General features: G+C 40.6%; 1 protein-coding gene across 1 annotated transcript in view; it reads right to left on the bottom strand.

Annotated features, from left to right (window-relative positions):
* Window positions 1–22,321, bottom strand: part of MAP3K5 (mitogen-activated protein kinase kinase kinase 5) — a 199,958-nt gene that overhangs the window by 160,520 nt on the left and 17,117 nt on the right. The window lies entirely within an intron of this gene.

The raw sequence follows: 22,321 nt of genomic DNA on the forward strand, positions 1-22,321 counted from the left end.
GTTAACAGGTCAGGGGTTGTCAGGAGTTTGGGAGGAGAGGGAGGAACAGGCAGAGCACAGAGGATTTGGGGGGCACTGGAAATACTTTGCACAATAATGTAATTGCGGATATGTGTCATTGTACTTTTCTCAAAACTCAGAATGTACAATATCTGAGCTCTAATGTTAACTATGGATTGACTACAGATTTTGAGTGATGATGGGTCAATGTAGGTTCATCAATTGAACAAACGTGCCACTCTGGTAGGGGATTCTGATTATAGGGGAGGCTGTGCTTGCGTGGAAGCAGGGGGCATATGGGACACCTCTGTACCTTCTCTATTTTGCTGTGAACCTAGAACTACTCTAAAAACTAAAGTCAATTAAAGAAAAAAAAAAAGAATCCTGGATGTCCCTCCCTCCAAAAAGGCTGTGTTCATGATGTCAGAGTTTATAAAGAGGGTCTTTGGGCAGAAGCCATCGTGCTCTCCTGGACATCCTGAGATTGTGCTGGAAGAAGGAGCTGGTTCATGCCACCACGTCTGGAACTTGGCAGCTCCACTCTGGGAGCAGAAAACAGATCCCTTCAATCCCATCGGCCCCAGTGTGCTTGGCAATCCACACCCTGCACAGCACTAACCAAGCCCACACCTGGAGCCTGGTTGGATGAAATACAGCTCCCAGGTCTAGTCATTGAAAGGATGACTCACAGCCTTGGCTACAGGTTGTAATCACCTAGGAGCTCCTAAACCAAACTGAACCTGCAAATCCATTGCAGAGATCCTGATTTACTGGGTAGGGGGTGTGGTGTGGGCATTAGGATTCTTAGAATCAGGTGGTTCTAATTTTCAATAGGGCTGAGAATTGCTAATTTGGCAGCTGATTCAAAGATGTTCACTCATTCATCAACCCTGCAACTTGTCCAGAAACAAAGCACAGACTGCTTCTTTCAGCATTTTGACCCATTATTGTGCTCCTTACAAATTCTGGCAAGAAACACTAATTTGCATAATAGTGGAAATAAATGATTCTTATAATGAAGACCAGTGTAAGCAGTGTTTGGTTGGAACCCAATTTTTCCTGTTCAGAATGCTGACGGGGCAGCAGCTGCCATACACTTGGCAGTTATTAAATATTTTTATTTTTTGAGCAATTTAATTGGAGCTTTTGCATCTGTTAGAAAAGTTTCTTTAAATTGGTTGAATAGTGACTCCTTTTACTTTTTCTTATGTCAAATTATTTTTTTTTAAAAGGACTCATTACAGTTAGTTATAATCGTGTATTTCACCAACACATACACAGTTGGGGGCAGAAAACTGGTTTCCTTGTGATTTCGACTTCCCACACACAACTCATGAACACACTTTTCAATAATGAAATAACACTTATGTGGCCTAAAAAAAGAGGTTTTATCCAGGCACACAGTTAAATGAAAGGTCAGCCAGCTCTCTGATTGTGAGCAATGTAGGGAGAAAGGGAGGGTGATGGGAATTCGTTCTCCTCCTGCATGCCTCCCCCCACCCTGGTCTCTGATCTAGGAGTATAGAGGTGCCCTGACTCCCAGAATACCTACAATCCTGTCCGTGAAAATCACAACACCCTATACACAAGGAGGACTTTGAAGATAAAATTCCTTTATTCATGAGCTTGGCTCTTGCCAAGGTCTCAGTTTTCCTGCAGGTGTTCTGCGTGTTTCTATGTCTTCTTTGCTCCATGCTTTCCAGCTACACGCAGAGAAAGAGAGCACACCCACCCTTGAGAAAGAGGTCAAATCTGCGTGTGCTGTTTTGCAATGGTATTTTCAATAAAGACATGTATAATCCGTCCTTTTTTTATAGGAGGTTATTTAATCTAGGTAATTTCAAGGACAGTCCAGTAAGTTCTTAGTCAGATTCCAAGTTAATAACAAAATTGGGTTGACCGCTAACATTTCTTCTTGCTAAACCTGGGCTGATCCTGGGTAGTCTCCTGGTGGGACTTGAGTTTGTAGTGAATCATGCCAGCTGTGTGGAGAGCAGAGCCTGGATGCAAGGGAGGGTAGAAGCAGAGAAACAGATTGGGTGGTAACTGCAGAGGTGCAGGTGTGAGATGAAGTTTCAGCTGGGAGACAACATAATGATGGTAAGGTATAAATAGGTTCTAGACACACTTTGGAAGATCATCAGCTACTTAAAATGATTTAGTATTTAAATTCCCTTTTCTCTCTCCAAAATACAGTAAGTGAAAAAACAACAACAAAAAAAAGACACAGAAAAGTAAAGTCTGCTATCATCAACTGTAAAAAGACATGCATTCCAGAGAACTGCTTATGCATTAAAGAATTTATCTAAAGCATACAGAAGTTAGTATCATAGACTGAGTCTAGAGAGAATAATCAGGTGGTAATAAGACAAGGGTATATTCTTATAACTTTTAAACTCTCAATCTTATAAATATATTATTACCTACTCAAAAAAATAAAAATTTTTAGAAGAGGAAATGAATAGTGAAATGTCATCAATTTCACAAAGCCTCATCTGTAGGCATTTTCTACACCTCTGCTAAGGCTCAGCCAGTATCCCAACAAAACTCCAATAAAATTTAGATTTAAATTCTTGACTTCCCCAATAGAACAAGTACCTTCCATGGTAAATACAAGCACATTTATGGCCTAGGTCTTTATTATAAAAAAACATGTATAAGGGAATCAAATGTAAAAGCATAAAATTTGGGGTAGGCCGAAAAATACAAATATGTTCATTTACAGGTCTATGAAAAATGATACACATAGGAGAAGATAATCTAAACTGTAATAAGACATCTGACAGTGAGTTGTTAGTTACAACTTTAATTGCAATCTAGTTAGAAATTTAGGAGTTCCCAAACACTATTCCCTAAAGATATTGGCTCAATGGTCTCCTTAGAACAAACTGTCCAGCGAAGCACTGAAAGAATCCTACATATAAAATTGAAAGAGGTACGCATTCTACTAACTACCCTAATAGAAAGGAGTGGCCCATTCCTACAGTCCCCAAGAAAGGGAGAAAGAAATCTACCTATAATCACTGTTGAAGAGTGCAGACCAGTGTTCTCAAATATACTGTGTACATGAATCACCAGGGAATCGTGTAAAACAACAGATTTTGATGCTGTTGTGGAAGGAGGAAATGATGAGACCGCCTTTCCCACATGCACCCATGACACCCATATTGCTGGCACAGGGACCACATTTTGAAGCACAGCCAGACTGTAAACCCATAAACAGGATAAAAGAAATGTTTTAAGCCCACAATGAAAATAAACTTTAGCCAGCATGCCACATACTGTTACATTAAAAAACCAAAACTAAACACCCAGATCTATCAAATATATCTTTTCAGGCAATCACATCTCTCACCATGATCTAAGAGATTTCAAAATGCCAAGTTTCTGAAAGAAACACATTTCCATTTTCTGTCCCGACGGAGAAATCCCAAATAAAGCTGTATTCCCTGAAGCATGCATAGAGTTGCGAGTGCGGACGTGTCAGTACTGTGCGCGCAATGCTGCTACCCATTTCACGGCCCTCCCTAGCTTCGCCCCCCTTTCTGCATCAGGCATGAAGATCTTAGCTGATAAGCTTCCTGACGTGTAGTCCAAAAAAAGGAGACACTTGCAAAAATGTTAATATTTACCGCTAAATATCCACACCTAGACCCTGCGACTATCCATCACAAATCCCAAGTATGGGAATTTACATGCGTTCACACAAATGTTTACTTAGAGAAAGCTGAAGTTGAAAATTTTCTTTGGGAAAAAAGAAAAAAGTAGGGTGGAATTCTTTATAAAATATATGCAAAGAAAAGGCATTGGGCAAACAAAACCTGGGAAAATATATAAAAGACTACCTGATATCAACATGTCTTTTTTCAAACATGAAAGTGAAGTTAGAGAATTTAACACTTGGCATATAGCAATAAAAATACTTGAGATTAAGAGCTTAAAGTTGAAGGCAAATTTAAGGAAGTTAAAGACTGAAGTAGGTATTTGTAGAAACTATGGTCAAGGGCACCTGGGTGGCTAGTCAGTTAAGCGTCCCACTCTTGATTTCGCCTTGGGTTGTGATCTCAGGGTCCTGATCTCAGGGTTGTGGGGTTGAGCCTCTACTTCAAGCTCCCTGCTGAGCAAGGAATCTGCTTGTCCCTCTCCCTCTGTTCTTGCCTATAGCTTGCACTTCTCTCTCTCAAATAAATAAATAAACTCTTTAAAGAAAAAGCTGTGGTCAAAAATGAGGGAACTTCCAAGGATAAGGTACAGAATACTGTAGAACAGCTTTAAATAGATCAATACCAATGAAGGCTCTTGGACACCTATATACATACTTATTTATAATTAAGGAGGAAAGCTATAGCCATGGAAGAGGTTTTACTTAATATCTTCCAGATACAGTCACAGGCAAATTATTGATCTTAGGAAATAAAAATAGAATATAAAGCAAACCATATAATGTAGTTAAAAAGTTATAAAATAACTAAAATTGACTTAATTATGGGGGCCCCACTAAGGTATATGTTAAGGTCACCAGAAAAAATATCATTCCATGACTTCAGGTTGGCAGGGGGTACTCTCTAATGTGAATCTCAACTTTGGGGTCTCAGGACCATTGTCATGTAGCCAGACGACCCTCTGCAGCACCTACAGAATGCTCACTCATCTTCCAAAAGGCTGAGCTTTTACATGACCTCCTATAAGACCTGCCTACCACATGAAGTCTGGTTTCGATTACCATGAATTGAATTTAGAATCTGTCACTTATGTCCATCTTGTCCAGGTGACAGGGTGAAAAAGGCCAGAAGTCAGAGGTGAGGGAAGAAGTAGGCTCACAGAGGGCCCCAGGGCAGGCTGTGCTCTGCAGCACCCCTCCTTCTGGTGTTTACGGAATTACCCTAGAATGCTCTGGATGAGCAACTGTGTTGGTGAACCATGCACTGATGCTCCTTTCAAATTCATCCTCTTCCAACTATAAACACGCAAACAACCAGTCAATATATGAACACACGTGCCCCAACATACTCATCGAAACAGAAAGTAGAGACAAAATGTGGTTCCCATCTCTCCATACCCTACTGATTCAGGGAAGTTGCAGCCCACTGTCCTTCCAGTTTTTCATTAGCCAATACAGAATGGCTCTGAAACATTCCCTACAGACCTCTGCAGCACAGTAATTATGTGCCAGTTAGGTGCTGCAAAGAACTAGTTCTCAGTGATGAAGGTCCATGATGCATTTAAGTATTTTTGTTGTTAAAAACAACTTGTCAAATTACTTCTTCAACAAGAACATGTGTCATCTTTAGATAGATTTAGAATATATTGCTCTTAATACGTATTTCAGAGTCTAGATTTTTTTGTTTGTTTTTTTAAAAAAGGTTTCTTTTCCCCAATTTATCATTGGTTTCAATTGATGGATTAAAAAAAAAGTCTCGAGCTTGTCAAAATTTGTCATTCTCACACATTTCATTTTTTTCCCACTTTCTAAAGAAGGCAGTTCAAAGTCCCATTCCTGCAATGTGTTTACCCAATTGTCTCCTGCTTCTGAGAAGCAACTAGCAAATGTAAAACTTTCCACTAATGTTCTTACCGAGTATTTCAGGGATGTTAAAAGTTCAGGAATTTCTGATGTCACTTTACAACTTTGCTTCTCAGAATAACTGAACAGAGAATTTGTTCCTCTCTTTGGGGACCCTTGTTCAGCCCAATCTTCTCATGACTTCTAGCCCTGGTGAGTGCATTTCATTCTTTTTGCTACCCATCCGCCCCCCCCCCATCCCACCCCCGCCTCTTCCTCACTGCTTTAGTCCTTCCAGAACAGCATTTCTTTGCTCTAAATCAAGAGCTGTGCAAAAATCTGCTCATCATATTTGCTTCTCCTTGGGCCCCAGCTGCTCTTTTGGCTTATGATTTTATCACCTGCGTTTCGGATTAGGTCACCAAAAGATCTGTCATCCTGAATCTTCCCACATGCTAAGTGTTTATTTGGGGATTACAGCACTATCTTCCTGAAGTTTAAATCACAGATTAGTAAGAGGAACTGAATCCAGATTGCATTACTATAGCCCATGGGAATTTGTGAGAGGTGGAGTTTACCAGTATTAAAGAAACATGAGAGCAAACGTTAACAGAATGTTAAATATAGTTATGAGGACTTTGGCCAAATATAGTAATGATTTTCACAAAGGAACATACCAATAAATAAAGGTATGTGCTTTTTGAGTGCTGTGAAGTGTGTAAACCTGGTGATTCACAGACCTGTACCCCTGGGGATAAAAATATATGTTTATAAAAAATAAAAAATTTAAATTAAAAAAAAAAAGACCTGCTTATTTCATCTTTCTATCCAACGAACATAAAAATACCCAAATGCCTCTAATGTAGAAATCAGCTGGCAGTCACAGCCCACAGGTGCTGAATTAAACCCACCTTCCTCATTCTGCTCAACCATCAGCAATGCTCTATGAAGTTTAAAACGTGACCTCAGCTGAAAAAGGCTGTGAGTGCTGCTCGGGAAGAAGGCAACATGTTGATGTTTCTTGTTTTCGGGCACCGAGTATTATTTCCCAACCCAAGCTGCTCAAGAAGGGATGTGGTTATACAGAAAGTAGATTTTGGCTTGTATTCTTGTAATCCCACCCACCAAACATGTGAAGTCTCAAAAACACACTGACTTAAAAGAAAAAAAACTAAGCCACTCCTACTTTCAGAAGGTTACCACCCTAGAAATAGACGTGAACCTTTAGTTTGGTTATGCCTTGACTGGAATCCCAATGATCATGGCAAACACTTGGGCTCTAACTCAATTCATGAGAACACCTCTGTTTTCCGATCTTACAGTCATGTTCATTTAATTTTAGTTCATCTTTTTCAGTGAGATAATACCTTCAAGGAAAGATTTTTACATGCATTCCCTGACTCCACCCCTCCACTCTTCTCCCCTTCCCTCTCTCCCCGATTCATTCATGTATTCCCCAATGCTTTAGCACCTGCCACATTCCAGGCATGGTTCTGGGAACTGGTGTTACTGAGATGGTTAAGTCATGATCTGTGTTTTTAAAGGTTTATAGTCTAGGGGAGAGGGGGGAGGAGCAGAGGAAGCATTAAGATGAGAGACCAAATAAATAAACAAATAAATAAATTTTTAAAAAAAGGTGAGCAAGACCAGCTCTTCGGACGAGGAATAGGAAGGTGTGAGGCTAGGAGACTTGTGGGTATGTGGGTTACACACTGCATTTCAGCTGTGTTCTGAAGTATGATTTCACCCAAGGAAGTAGAGGAAGGGCACTCTAGACAGAGGAAATCATGCACAGAAATAAGGCTATAAAAGAACAGAGGCTGCAACAGTGGGCTGGAAGGAAAGGAGAGGTCAAGCCAGGGCTCAAGGGCTCAAGGATCTAGGGTCCAGTCCCAATGTAAGGTTCTAGAAAGTCGGCTCTGCTTCCTCTGCCTTGAACATGTCCCTCTCAGGGCTCTAAGTGGTTCCTTCACATCATTCAGGCTTTGTTCCAACACCACCTCCTCCTAATTCTCTGCATCCTGGCACTAGCCCACCTCTGAATTAAAAACAAAACGTCACAGGGCATAGTGCTTATCCTAATAGGGAGTCAACATTTGTTTATTTGTCTGTTTGTTTATTGAGTGACATTCTTTAAAGACACCCCATATGACCAACGGATGCTATGCAAAAGAATGTCCACTTGTTAAGTATTTTTGCTGACTGTGGGAGGCTTGTATTTAAATAAATCTGAGTCATCATCCCATTAAAACAATGACAGAGGGCTTTACTGCTCTTTTTTTTCCCCCTGTAAACACTGAATTCCCCACCTTCTCTTCCCATGAAACCATATGAACCCAGTGTTAAGCAGCCACAGAGCTTACTCTGGGCACATGGGTCACTATCCTGTCCATGGAAACATCTGTGTACTGCATGAAGGATGGTAAGGACGGGGGCAAGGCTCCTTCTTGGCCTCCAGAGGTTATAACTTGTAGAAAGGAAAATTCTGTGGCAACAAGTGAATATCACTACAGATTTATTTTCCCCCATGAATCTAGAAGAATTTAAAATCACTTTGAAAGAAAAAACATTTTGATCATCTTGGGAAAATACTATAGGAAGTAAGCCACTGTATTCAATAATGATGTACAGTAAATTGCGTGAACATTCGTTATTCCTGGGAAAAAGTACCCACTGAATGCATCTTCAGTCTTCCACAAATAACCTGCTAGGTTTTGTTTTAGGCAACCATGCATTTGCAGGCAGATGAGATAGAGCAGGGATATTGGAGCAGGCTCTGAAGCCAAGGGAGAATGTGGCCCCGTGGAGGTGGAGGGGTTTCAGGCAGCTGGGACTGAAGGGGCAGAGGCAGAGATGCAGGGAAGGGGATGGTGCTTATCAGGAGCCGCAAGGAGATCTACCTGGTGGAAGAGAAAGGATGCTAGAAGGTTTAGTTTGATCTCAGCGCTCCACTGCCCCATGCTTAATCTGCAGAAAATGGGCAGCCACTAAAGTTATTTCATCAGCAGAGGATTATGTCCAGAGGAGCGCTTCAGGAAGAATATCCAGGTACCAGCCCAGAGGGGAACAAGTTAACAGGTGGGGAAATTTCCAGGACGGTCTTCCATGGTACAGGAAAGAAAGATGGATAATGCAGTGCAGATGTGAAGAAGGGAACTAGGTTGGGACAATTCCTGAGGACCACTTACAAGACCTGGGATTCTCGGGATGTTGGGAAAATTATTATTCAATTCATTCAGTTCCTCTTGCCCGAAATCTGAGGGTTATCCTTATAATCTCCCTTTCTTCCTCATCTACTCAGTCATGAAATCCTGCCAATTATACTTCTGATGAGTCAATTTACTTCTTTCCATCCATGTTGCCTATCTGGCCTCCTAAGGCATTCTTAGGCACTCCCTTTGCCACAAGATAGTCATCTTGATCCTTGATCCTTTTAAAAAAAGGCTAGGCTGATAATGGCATTCTCTTGCACAGAGAAACATTTAATGGTTTAATGGAAAAGCTTGAAACTCCTCACTTTATTCTCTTAGCCCCTGATTAGCTCCTGCCTCCTTCACCGGCTCCTCTCCACCCCGGCTTCCTTCTAGATCCTCAGGCTCAGCTCTGTTCTTTACTCTCTTGAAGCCTCCACACGAGAAATGCCTGTTCCCTGGCTTCTCAGATGAGAGCAGCTCCTCTCATAGTCCTTTACACTTTCCTTGGAACACTTGTAATAGCAGAAAAGACATTTCTTAAATGACTGTCTCCTTGGAAAAACCCTCCTATCTCCCACTCCCACCCCAAAGCTGAGACTGCATGGTTTACTGTATCCATAGAGGCTAGGATTCATCTTTAGATGAATGGATGAATAAGGAACAAAGAATGAAAAATGACACTGATGTTTGCATCTAGAGACTGGGGAGAAAATACTGCCAATGATAAACAAAGGAACATGGGTTTCACAGGGAAGATGAGGACATTAAATTTGAGGCTGAAAGAGATATTCATTCAGTAGATTGTTAGATACCTAGAAATAAAGCTAAGGAGGGAAGAATGGGCTAGAAACAAATGGAGCTTAAACAGTGAGCTCCTTAAGGGTACTACCCATGGTGTACCCATCTGCTGTAGACTGAATGTCTGTATCCCCCCTAAATTCATATGTTGAAACCTAATCCTCATTGAGATAGTATTTGGGGATGGGGACTTTGGGGGGTGATTAGGTCACAAGGGTGGAGCCCACACGAATGGAATTAGAACTCTTACAAAAGAGACCTCAAAAAGCTCCCTCACCCCTTCTGCCATGTGAGGACATGGCAAGCAAAAAGCCATCCTTGAACTGGGAAGCAGGCTGTTACCAGATGCCATATCTCCTAGCACCTTGATCATGGGCTTCCCAGCCTCCAGAACTGTAATAAATGTTTGTGTTTAAGCTACCGGGTTCATGGTACTCTGTGACAGCAGCCAGAACTGGCTAAGGTCCCATCTTTTTATCCCAGGTAACCTACATAATGAGAGAATGGTATTTCAAGAAAAGGGGAGTTGTCAGTCCTATCCACTTTCCTGTTAAGGGGAATGAAAACCAAAGGCCATATTATTTGATGCTTGAAGTCCCTGCTGATTCATCAGAAGACAGTTTCTATCAAGTGACAGGGAAAAAGACAACTGTTAAGAGGTAGGTGAAGAACGTGAGTGAGAGAACAAAGACTACATTTGGGGAATTTTATCAGAGGGAGCTGAAGGTCCAGGACACGGATAAGATTTCCCTTTCTTATTCCATCATGTCAGAAGAGTTACCCCAAGCGTCCTCCAAAAGTCTCTTTCCTAAGTATATACATGGGCTTTCCCTTCAGATCCATTCTAGGCTTTGAAGCAAAGCTCCCTGGAGCTTCTCCAGCACCTTCATGGTCCTCTTTTGAATTAGTGTTAGGACTAGAGGAAACTCAGATCTCAGTGCTGCAGCAGAAATTGGTAGGAAGGCACTTAGACTTGCTCCAGTTCTAGACCATTAAAGCTCCCTTCCCCAGAGAAGGGGATCGTTGAGGGCTCCAGCCTAATTCACCAGAGTTTTCCACTGGGGTCTGGTATCAGAGTTCCATCTAATAATCAAGAGATGCCTTGCCCTACTTCATTTTCTGACTACCTACCTCTGGGACCTCTCAAGGAAGTAAGTTGCAGGGCAAGATTGTGGTATTCCTTAGGAACAGAGCCAAATACAGTCATAACAGAATTCAGTTTCAGTACAACTTACAAGAGAGTGTCAGGGAGAATTAAGGCCAAGGGAGCTGTTTTAATATTAGGAGGCAAGAATTTATACAAGACCTGTCCATCTAGTCAGCACCACAGATCTGTGTAATGTTCATATATTAACTATTAACAAGATTCACTTTTGCCTATTAATTAAAACTTCATTAGGCATATTAGAGAACTCCTTTCATAGATCACCTTTTTATACTTGAAATAGCTGAATATACTTTAGATATAAAATCAAGAACATAAAAATGAAACTATCTGAAGTGGTAAAGTAGTAATAAGTACTACAGAAAAGTATTACAATGAAAGTAATAGTAAAGTAATAGTCTTTGTACCAATAATTGAAGCCTATTTTAATATGGGTGCCAATGTAAAATTTCTATTTTAAGTAGTCAATTTTAATACATTAGGTTCTTTTGTAGTTTAGGAGCAAATACTATTTTGATTTGATTTTCACTTACATATTCCATAACTTGTGCTCGCTTCGGCAGCACATACACTTACATATTCCATAACTGATAAAAGTGTCCTTTTATCACACTAAAATTTAAATAATTAATAACTTTAAATCATAATATAGTTTTAATAAAATAAAATGTAATTTAAAATTTAATTTAAAAATAAAACTTAATTAAATAAAATTTAAATAATTTAATAATCTCCCTGCATTTTAAAAGTAAGTTTCTTTGCCCCGAAAAGTTTATTCTTACATAACATTTGAAAGCCCTACTAAGAAAATCATTACATAATGAAGACTTGTAATTTTTCATTTTTATTATTTTAATTTTTATCATTCATGCTATTCCCATTGTGTTTTTTAAAAAGGTATAACTTTACATTTCATGAAAACTGAACCAAAATGGAAATTCTCTGATTTTATTCTGCATTTATAGCTCTCTGACACATGCGTCTAGGACTCTAAGCTCCTATAAACAAGAGTACCTATTTGCTTTTCATTTAAAAATCCATGGGCTCTGCCCATCCTCCCAATTAGTTTCAATTGGCATAGCACATAATTTTCACAGTCCAGATCCTCAGATTTTAGAAGCACCACTTTTTACCCCTCCCCTACCCAAGCTTTAGAAAAGTCAATAAAATAAAGACAGACTAGCAGGAAGCAATTGGCAAATTCATAAATTAAGGATTTGTTTATAGTTTAATAATGTATAAAGAATCAATCAATAGGCTTAAGTATATTCTTCTGTCTTGATTAAAACTGTTCATCCTTTTGAGGAAAAAAACGTAAATGTTTTGTTTCTGCACATCTTACATTCACAGTGGAATCCTGTTCTTACCTATGTTTCTATGAAGTACAGCCTTTTGAAAATAAATTGTTCTCTACACAACCTTATTTACTCGTTCACTCAATAAATATTTATTGAATAGGTATTATGCAGCAGGCATTAGGCCGAACAATAGGGACAAAGATGAATAAGAAGTTGGTTCCTGATTGTGCCATATTTCCCACTGTCGAAAATAAGCAGGAATCAGTAACAAGAGTCCCTACTGTAATTTAAGAAAACATAGTCCTGAATAGATCTTTCAAGAAAAAAATTCTTAAAGTAAACTTTAACTGAAACTACACTTAAAGTAGAAGTCTGGAACATAAAAAACTATTCCTAGACAAACTATCCCCTATTTTCAAAGAACAGGTTCCACCTACTATTATAATAGGAAAAGTCTACACAACTTTGAAGAAGAAGTAAAAATAAGCTAAAATAATATCTTTACATGTTTTAAATTTTGGAGGCAGGGAACACATTTAAAGTCTTCAGCTAGGGGCGCCTGGGTAGCTCAGTGGGTTAAGCCGCTGCCTTCGGCTCAGGTCATGATCTCAGGGTCCTGGGATCGAGTCCCGCATCGGGCTCTCTGCTCAGCAGGGAGCCTGCTTCTCTCTCTCTGCCTGCCTCTCTGACTACTTGTGATTTCTCTCTGTCAAATAAATAAATAAAATCTTTAAAAAATAAATAAATAAATAAATAAAGTCTTCAGCTAATGTTTTATTATCTGAAAACTGCCCAACAAATGCAACCAGCAAGGACAGGGAATGCCAGTCACTGCCTATCTTTTGAGCCTCTTCTGACGGGCAGACATCAAGGCAAGTAGGATAGAATGCACATGGGACTATTCAAATGGTCCTCTGTCATCTTGTGGTAAAGCAAGACAGTATTTTTTTTTTTTTAAAGATTCTATTTATTTACTTGAGAGAGAGACAGTGAGAGAGAGCATGAATGAGGAGAAGGTCAGAGAGAGAAGCAGACTCCCCATGGAGCTGGGAGTCCGATGCGGGACTCGATCCCGGGACTCCAGGATCATGACCTGAGCCGAAGGCAGTCGTCCAACCAACTGAGCCACCCAGGTGTCCCGAGACAGTATTTTTAATAAAAGCTCAGCCATCAGGGTACTTCAATTGCTATATGATGACACAAACATGCAAACTTACACCGAAACAGCAAAGCATAGTCAGCAGCCAATCATATATATGATTGTTACCAGACTATTTTTCCCCCCCAAAATAATAAAAGACTTAAAGGTAGTTAAGGCTAGTAAATCTTTTTTTTTTTTTTTAAGATTTTATTTATTTATTTGACAGAGAGAGATAACAAGTAGCAGAGAGGCAGGCAGAGAGAGTGGGAAGCAGGGCACCATCCCAGGACTCTGAGATCATGACCTGAGCCAAAAGCAGAGGCCTTAACCTACTGAGCCACCCAGGCACCCAAGATTAGTAAATCTTACACCAAATTTCATGGCACGTGTCACTTTACATATGGATTAGCTTTTCTTTTTAACCAGGAGCAACGACTAGAATAAAAGGCAAAAAATTTTCTGCATGAAGCTCTGGCATGAAGTTTTGCTTATGAAAATGATCGTCAATACCCACATGTTCAATGAATTTAAAGAATGGCATTATTTATTAATTTATTTATTCAAGAAACACTTATTGAACATTTATTATATGTGAGCACTAGGGACACAAAAATGAAAGAAAACCAGACCTTAATCAAACTAAAAATACTCACCACCTTACAGGGAGTCAATCATAAAAATGCAGAAGCGAGCAGCTGGCACTATGGGGAGACAGAACAGGGAACAACTAGATGCCTGCGTGGGGACTCTTTGAGAAGAGAAGGTACACAGAGCTGACCTAGAAGATGCAAAGGAATTCCCTAGGAAATGTGAGAAGAGAATTCCAGGCAGGAAGGGGGAAGGAGCTTAGAACATTCTATCAGTTCATTTTCCCAAATCCTTGGGTCCTGCAACTCTCATCACAGTAAAACTATAGAACTTACAAGGGGAAAATGGGAAAATAAAAGTAGAATGACATCTACACGCAAGAATGGTGAGATCCCTGGGCTGAGTTTATTGGCGAAACAGGGATCTGGGTCCAAACATAGGGCTTGTGGAGAGTGACTTCGCATGCTGTGCTAACAAGTTGAGTTTCCTCCTTGAGTTGGTCAGAAATCCTGGAAAACTATACTGATTAAAAAGTCATTTTGTAGCAACTATTCAGCACAAAGAAGATATGGAAAAGGAGGTGAGAGAGGTGAGGCACCAAATGGCCCTCTGGAGAGCAAAGGCAGATACAATGCATGCTTTGCAGAAAGACTGACTCAGTCCACAACAATCCAGCCCAAACCTAAAGATTAATAGGATGTCTTCATTGCCCAATAAAATGTTAGAAAAGGAAACAAAAGAATTTGAAAATTAACTTATGGCTCTTTAAATTTAAAATCCATGAGGCTTAAAGATAGTCACACAAATACTTTTTGTTTCCAATGTTAGTAGACAACAATGTGTCAGTTTGCAGCAAGGGACAAAAATAGGAAAGAAAAACCTATCCTGACGGTGCAACCAGGGAGTTAGAAGAAAGAAACAGAGCAGTCAATGGAGAAGGGAATGGATATGGGCATAAGCAAACAGATCAACAGAGCTCCTGACTTTATGCATTTAAAGCTGGAAACTTTTTGTTTGCCAAGTAGAAGAACCAATACTTTTTCCAAAGATAAACAGTACATTTGATGGGATGCCCAGCCAAGAACTGTCTGCCGATGTTTGCACATGACTCTCAGGTGTTCTCTGGGCAAAGTTTAGGGAGAGAGGCTGGCTCACATTCCTCATGGGTTCAGCCGTCCACAGACAGTACCAGAAATAAGACACAGAGTATATGTGGGTAAGATGCAAGGAGGGCTTAGATTAGGAAAAATACAAAAAGAAGACTAAACTTCCCATTAGAGTTTCTAAAGTCAAGTAGAATTAAAGTGGGGGAGGGGGGTGGGACAAGGGAATTGTACAAGAGAAAGTACATCCTGTATTCTATCTTTATCTTTCTGGAAATTTGAACACTGGCTGCAAACCCCTCTAGGGATAGGCAGGTTGCCTGCAGATTAAACCAACCCATGAACCACATGCTCCTATTTTCACTTGGCCTTGGGAGAGGCCACTGCCCCCCTCCCCCTCCCAACCTCCTGAGGTCTCGTGGCTAAATGCCATTGCTCCTGCCTGGGCTTCTCTGCAGACCTACCTATTCCTGTACTGTTTCACTCTCGACATAGCTGGAGGGGGTAAAAAATGTCAAAAATCTTGTCCATTCCCAAGGCTGAGATGGAGTAGTGAGTCTTAGATGCATGCTAATTTGTATAGCTTTTAAAAAGGTCATAATCTCCACTTCCTTGCATAACTAGCCAGTGAAGATGAAGTCTTAGAAGTCTAAACAAAATTTTCACAAAATTTTTCATTTTCTTCTCCACTTCAAGCAAACGTTAAGCTGTCCTCTGTTTAACCATCTAATCCCCATGGGTCCCAGTGTGTGGGGAAGCAGGTCAGTTTTCAAGCTGATGTTCTTCTGATAGGCAGCAGAAAGTGTCAGGACAGCATTTTGACAGTAAATTTCTACCAGCCTTATCTGTGGAAATGGAAAATTTAGAGAGGAAAAACTTTTTTCCATGTAAAGTGTACTCTCGCTGAATCTATTTACATACTTGCAGGTTTGAGTTTTAATTCTTTCTTTCTCAAAATCAAAGGACTCTCTTCAGGGTCCAGGCCTCAGTTTCTCTCCATGACTTAGCTACGACATGGGAGTGAAGCAGGCACAGAGCTTCTGACTTGTATTCCTACCCCTCTGTAGGCACTTGCCTACTTCTTCCCCCACTGAATTCCCTACCTCCCCTGGAGTCTTAAGTTGGCACTGGGACTGCTTTGACCAGTTGAATGGTGCAAACATATTATTCTGAGGATTTTGAAAGCAAACCCATGAGAACTGAGAGCTTTCCCTTCAGTCTTCCTGGAACACTTACGCATAGAAATTTTCCCTCAGAATGCAAACTGAGAAATCCAACCTGGCCATGTGGAGAGGCCACAGGAGGAGAACTGAGGCTCCCACACATCGCCCACACCAGCATCTGCTGATGGGAATGAACCTTCCGGGACATTCCAAACAGGTCCAGAGCCTGGATAACTGCAGATCCTACCAACTTCTTATGAAATGAAAGAACCCCCCAGCTGGATCTAGTCAACCCCCTGAGCTGTAAGAGATAGTAACAGGTTGTTGTTTCAAGCTCCTGGGTTTTATAGAGTTAGTTAAGCAGCAGCAGGGAAATGAAACACGGACCTCTCAAAATAGGAAGTCAATACGATGAATAAATGTATGTAGGCTGAGCACCGACTGTGTGCCTGCTCCTTTCAGATTTCTTTTTCTCCTTGAATCCTCAAAACTGTGGTAAAATATGGGGCACCTAGGGTGGCTCAGTGGGTTAAGCCTCTGCCTTCAGCTCAGGTCATGGTCTCAGGGTTCTGGGATCAAGCCCTGCATTGGGCTCTCTGCTCAGTAGGGAGCCTGCTGCCCCCTCTCTCTCTACCTGCCTCTCTGCCCACTTGTGATGTCTGTCAAATAAATAAATAAAAATCTTAAAAAAAGAAAAAAAAACCCACCTGTGGTAAAATACAGGATTTCCCGCTGCAGAGAGGCTGGGTGAGGCAGGACTGAAACACAAAGGAGCCTCCCAACTCTGAAGCACGTGAGCTTCCCTCCACAGCTCCGCTCAGGAGCAGAGCCATGTGCACTCTTTGGGGTCAGCTCTCTGCAAATCTGTCTCGGTGGGGCCCACTCTCGCCATGCACCTGCTTCTAGGCTCGAGGGGTTCTATCATCCTGCCACCAAATAGCCAGGCAGTGGGGAGGTTCTGAAATGGTCTCTTAACGAAAAAGTCAAGCTTCTTTTTTTTTTTTTTCCCCAGAATTCATCATTTGATTCCCCCCTTCAAAAATCAAATGTATGTTGCCATTTGGCAACATAACAAAAGCACATAAGTGCCTCCTGATAGACTGATGCATCAGATAAAGTGCTGGATTAAAGAGCCTCCACAGTCCTTTGTATTCCAACAGTCTCTGACCTGCCAGGCACCATGCAAAGCTCCTTAGGTGCACCACGCCATTTAACCCCCTGAACAGGCCCAGAAAGCAGAGGCTGCTTTGCTGTTTTTGACTTGGGAAAATGATGGCCAAAGAAGAGCACAGATTCAGGAAGTGGCAAGGGCCAAGACTCGAACAGAGAGGTCTGTCGGAGCCACCGTCCGTGTTTTGATCATCGCATCACATGGCTTCCCTCCCTTCCCTAAGAAGACATGATTTTGTTTTTTCTGGTTCTCTGATCAGTGGAGATATAAATCCCCAAGGTGAACACAGTCAGATTCTCCATATGCCAAGAATAGTCCCTTCCCCGCAGAGCTATCCTGGTTATACCCCCAGTCATGAGGTGGACAAGAATCTGTCTGGGCCAGCAGCAAACAAACCATGGAAGCTGCAGGTGAGGCCAGGACCCAAGGCAGCTTCTACCCCCAGCTCCCCACACTGGGGAGTGAGGGCCGTCGGAGACTGGCCGCAGGATCACCTCACTGCAAATCCATACCCACTGTTGTGCGAGATAGGTTTCTGAGTCAAAGTGCTGGTTTACCTTTCAGAACAAGGCCAAGTCATCACTTGGCAAAAAGCAGCCCATAAGGAGGACCTCTGGGATCACTTCACAATTTAAAAGCAAAAATAGCTGAGCACTGAGGCTCTCATCGCCAAGTGGGTCACTGCTGTGCCCTTTCAAACCTGCTTTCCTTCAACTCACCTGTGGTAAGGGACAGACTGGTGAGTTATCTGGGGGCTTTGGATTGGTTTCCTTCATTACCAGACATGGCAGCCAACAACTGGGTTTTAGGGCAGGAGGTTTTAGGAGATCTGATTCAACAAAACTGGACAGGTCAGAATTTGTGCTTGGGGACAGAGTCACTGAAATATCTATAAAAGAAAGAGCAAGTCAATGGGATGACCCAAGGAAAGGTAACATTTCTGAGATTTCAAAGCAAATCAAGACCATGCCAGAAAATTTAAATCTATAATAAACTCCATTTCCTCATCTACTATCTTAACACTGAGATGCTGAACCTGCAAAATACAGAATGCTAAACTACTCTTGCCTGGAAATATTTACAGACTGGGCCTACTTTCAGAAAGAGCTTCAATAGCTAAGTATGCCACAGGCAAATTAACTTTCTAGTAAATTTTTTTTCTTATAAAAATCAGATTTTCTATTTTTTTAAAAGATTTTATTTATTTATTTATTTGCCAGAGAGAGAGAGAGAAAGAGATCACAAGTAAGCAGAGAGGCAGGCAGAGAGAGAGGGGGAAGCAGACCTCCTGCTGAGCAGAGAGCCTGATGCGGGGGATCCCAGGACCCTGAGCTCATGAACAGAGCTGAAGGCAGAGGCTTAAGCCACTGAGCCACCCAGGAGCCCCAGATTTTCTATGCTTTGTATAAGAAACCAAATCACAAGGGACAAGTTTATCACCATAATAACCCTTCAAGAAACATTTTGACTTTTCATATTTAAACACTTAAATTATAGGTAATAAGCAGACAAAGCAGTGATTCTTATTAATTCTTAAGTCAGACTCTGCTAACATTGATAATTCTGGTAAGTATCAAACCCACTGGAATGAAGGAAGAAAGGGAGGGGAGAAGGGCAGGACGGAAGGAGGAAGTGAAGCCTACCCATTTCTAAGTGTGATAAATGACAATAAATGTCCCAAACCTGGAAACTCTGTAGTCATGGTTCACTGAGCAGTTCCACAGCCAAAAAAATAAGAAGCAAAAGTCGAGGCCAGTTGTCATGAAAGCCAAGAAATGCAAAAGAAATAGAAGCAAAAAATTAATGAGAAAGAAAAGAGTATGAGGGACAGTTAAAAATAAGAAGACCCAACCATCTTTTTTGCAGAAATTATAAGCCTACAATTCATACAGAAATACAAGGTAAACAAAACAGCCAAAGCAGTCTTTAAAAAGAACAAAGTTAGAGGTCTCATGTTTCCTTTACTTCCTTTCCAAAACGTAATACGAAGTTGAAGTAATCAAGACTATGTGGTTCTGGCACAAGGATAAATATATGTAGATCAATGGAACAGAGTTGAGAAATAAACTCATACACTTGTAGTCAATTGATTTTTGACAAGGGTGCCGAAGAGAATTCAGGAGTAAAAGAAGAAACAGTCTTTTCAACAAATGGTGCTGAGACAACTGCACATCCCCATGCAAAAGAACTGAAGATGGACCCCTGCCTCACCTGATACATAAAAATAAACTAAACATGGATCCATGTCCTATATTCAAGAGTGAAAACTATAAAATTCTTAGAAGAGAGCATGGGTGAAAATCTTCATGACCTCACCATCGGGCAGTGGTTTCTTATATAAGACATCAAAAGTATAAGCAGCCAAAGAAAACATAAGGTGAATTTTATCAGAATTAAAACTGTTTGCATTTCAAAGGACACTAGCAAACTAGCAAGGAAAATGAAAAAAAAAAAAACCCACTAAATAAAAGGAATATTTACAAATCACATGTCTAATATGGGACTTACATGTGGAATATGTACAATATGTAAAAAATGATTACAACTCAACAATAAAAGAAATTTTTTTAATGGGCAAAAGATCTTAATACATAGCTCTCCAAAGAAGTCATACAAATGGCCGGTAAGTCCATGAAAAGACGCTCGATATCATTAGTCATTGGGGAAAGGAAAACGAAAACCACAATGACATACCACTTAATTCCCACTAGGATATCTAGAATCAAAAAGACAATAACAAACATTAGTAAGGATGTGGATAAATAGAGCCCTCGTACATTATTGGTGGTACCAGAACATGGCACATACACTTCAGAAAATGGATTAATGGTTCTTCAAAAGGTAAGCAGAGATACCATGTGAATCAGCAACTTCACTCCTAGATATAAAATCAAGAGAATAGAAAATATGTATCTACCCCCAAAACATGTATATTATAGCTTTATTCAGAATAGCCCCAAAGCAGAAATAATCCAAATGTCTGTCAATTGATAAATGGGTAAACCAAATGTGTCATATACCTATAGAATGACATAGTATTCAGCCAGATAAAAGGAAGGACTGACACTTGTTACAACATGAATGTCATTTGAAAACATTATGCCAAGTGAAAGAAGCCAGTCACAAAATACCACGTATTGTATGATTCTTCTTCTATGAAATATCTAGCATAGGCAAACTCAGAGAGAAAGCAGAACAGTAATTGCTACGACAGAGAATGTGGGGAGTGACTACTAATGGGTAGAGAGTTTATATGTGAGGTTGTTGAAAATGTTCTGGAATTAAATATTGGTGATGGTTGCTTAGTTGGTAGATCTACTAAAAACACTGAATTAATACACTTTAAGAGAGTAAATTTTACGATATGTGAGTTATCTCTCAATTTGAAGAAGTGATGTAAAAAAAAAAAAAATAGAAAAAAGTACCCAGAAGTGGGATGGGGTAAGAGTAAAGAGAAAAACAAATAGTGAGGAGATGATGCAAGGGGAAGATGAACACCTGACTATTCTGTGGGCTTAGCTCATGTCACAGCCTTTCTATCCCCAATGTGTGGCTCAGGATGTAGATCCAACCAACGTTCACTGAAGGAAGAAGGGAGGAAGGGAGGGAGGGACCGGGGAGAGAAGGAGGGGGAAGGAAGGTTTGGTGTATGGAGCTACTACACACATAAGGAGCTTCCAAGCATATAGTTGCTCTGCACTAACAAAAGTAACCAAATGGCTGTTACTAAGCTCGCCTCTTTCTTCAAGGGAAGGGGAGGCCATGTGGGGCTACCTCTGCACCTCCTCCCACCCCCGACAAGAAATGGGCTTGCCACATTAGTAAAAGCAGCAGCTCAAGGGGACCTGGGTGCTCAGTTGGTTAAGCATCTGCCTTGATCCCAGAGTCCCGGGACTGAGTCCTACATTGGGGCTCCTTGCTCCACCCAGAGCCTGCTTCTCCCTCTCCCTACAGTACCCCCTGCTTATGCTCTCTCTTCCTCTTGCTCTCTGGCAAATAAATAAATAAATATTTTTAAAAAGAAAAAAAAAAAGGGGGCGCCTGGGTGGCTCAGTGGGTTAAGCCACTGCCTTCGGCTCAGGACATGATCTCAGGGTCCTGGAATCAAGCACCGCATCGGGCTCTCTGCTCAGCAGGGAGCCTGCTTCCTCCTCTCTCTCTCTCTCTGCCTGCCTCTCTGCCTACTTGTGATCTCTGTCTGTCAAATAAATAAATAAAATCTTAAAAAAGAGAGAGAAAGAAAAAAAAATAAGCTCAGCCCCTCTCACGGAATTTTATTACCGCTTAGCAGTTCAGTACAACAACTGATGTTTGTAACAGCAACTCTGAGCAAAGTGTAAAGGGTTAAATTATCTTTGGTAGAATTCTTGTTAAGAGTGAGGGAGAAGATCATTTATAAAAATAACTGAGGTAGGGGCACCTGGGTGGCTCAGTCTGTCAAAGGTCCAACTCTTGATATCGGCTCCCGTAATGGTCTCAGGGTCCAGAGATGGAGTACCAACAAGACAGGCGCCCCATGCTCCAAGCTCAGCACAAGTCTGCTTGAGATTCTCCTTCTCCCTCTCTGTCTGCCCCCACACCCTGCATGCTATCTCTCTGTCTCCAGTAAAGAAATCTTAAAAAAAAAAAAAAAACTGATGTAGTTCAGAACATGCCATGAACAAATATTAAATGATACTTAAAGAAATGTTACAGTTGTCAATTTCATGTAGCTTACATGTTATTTCCTTTCACCAATCACAGTACACTGGAATACAGATACATTACTTCTCCTACATCATAAAACAAAATAAATTCAAGACGGATGAAAGAATCAAATGTAGAAGAAGAAAAATCTATTAAACTTTCTAAATCAAAAAGAATAATTCTCAGATCTATGTATGGAGTGAGAATCTGCATTTAAATGCAAGATCCCAATTTGTAAATGATCAATTTTAACTTATAAAAAGATTTGGGTAAAGAATTAAAATGCTATAATAAGCCTCAAATTAAGGAAATTAGGTTATACATTTGGAAAAATTTTCGTTAATTTTTTTATTTGAATATAGTTGACACACATTGTTACATTAGTTTCAGGTGCAGAACATGGTGAATCAACTTTTCTCCAAGTTATGCTATGCTCCCCACAAATGTTGCTACCATCTGTTACCATACAACCCTAATTCCTAATATATACACAATTTCTGATTATTTGAAA

The sequence above is a fragment of the Mustela nigripes genome, chromosome 5 (assembly GCF_022355385.1).
Source record: "Mustela nigripes isolate SB6536 chromosome 5, MUSNIG.SB6536, whole genome shotgun sequence".
Taxonomy (NCBI): domain Eukaryota; kingdom Metazoa; phylum Chordata; class Mammalia; order Carnivora; family Mustelidae; genus Mustela; species Mustela nigripes.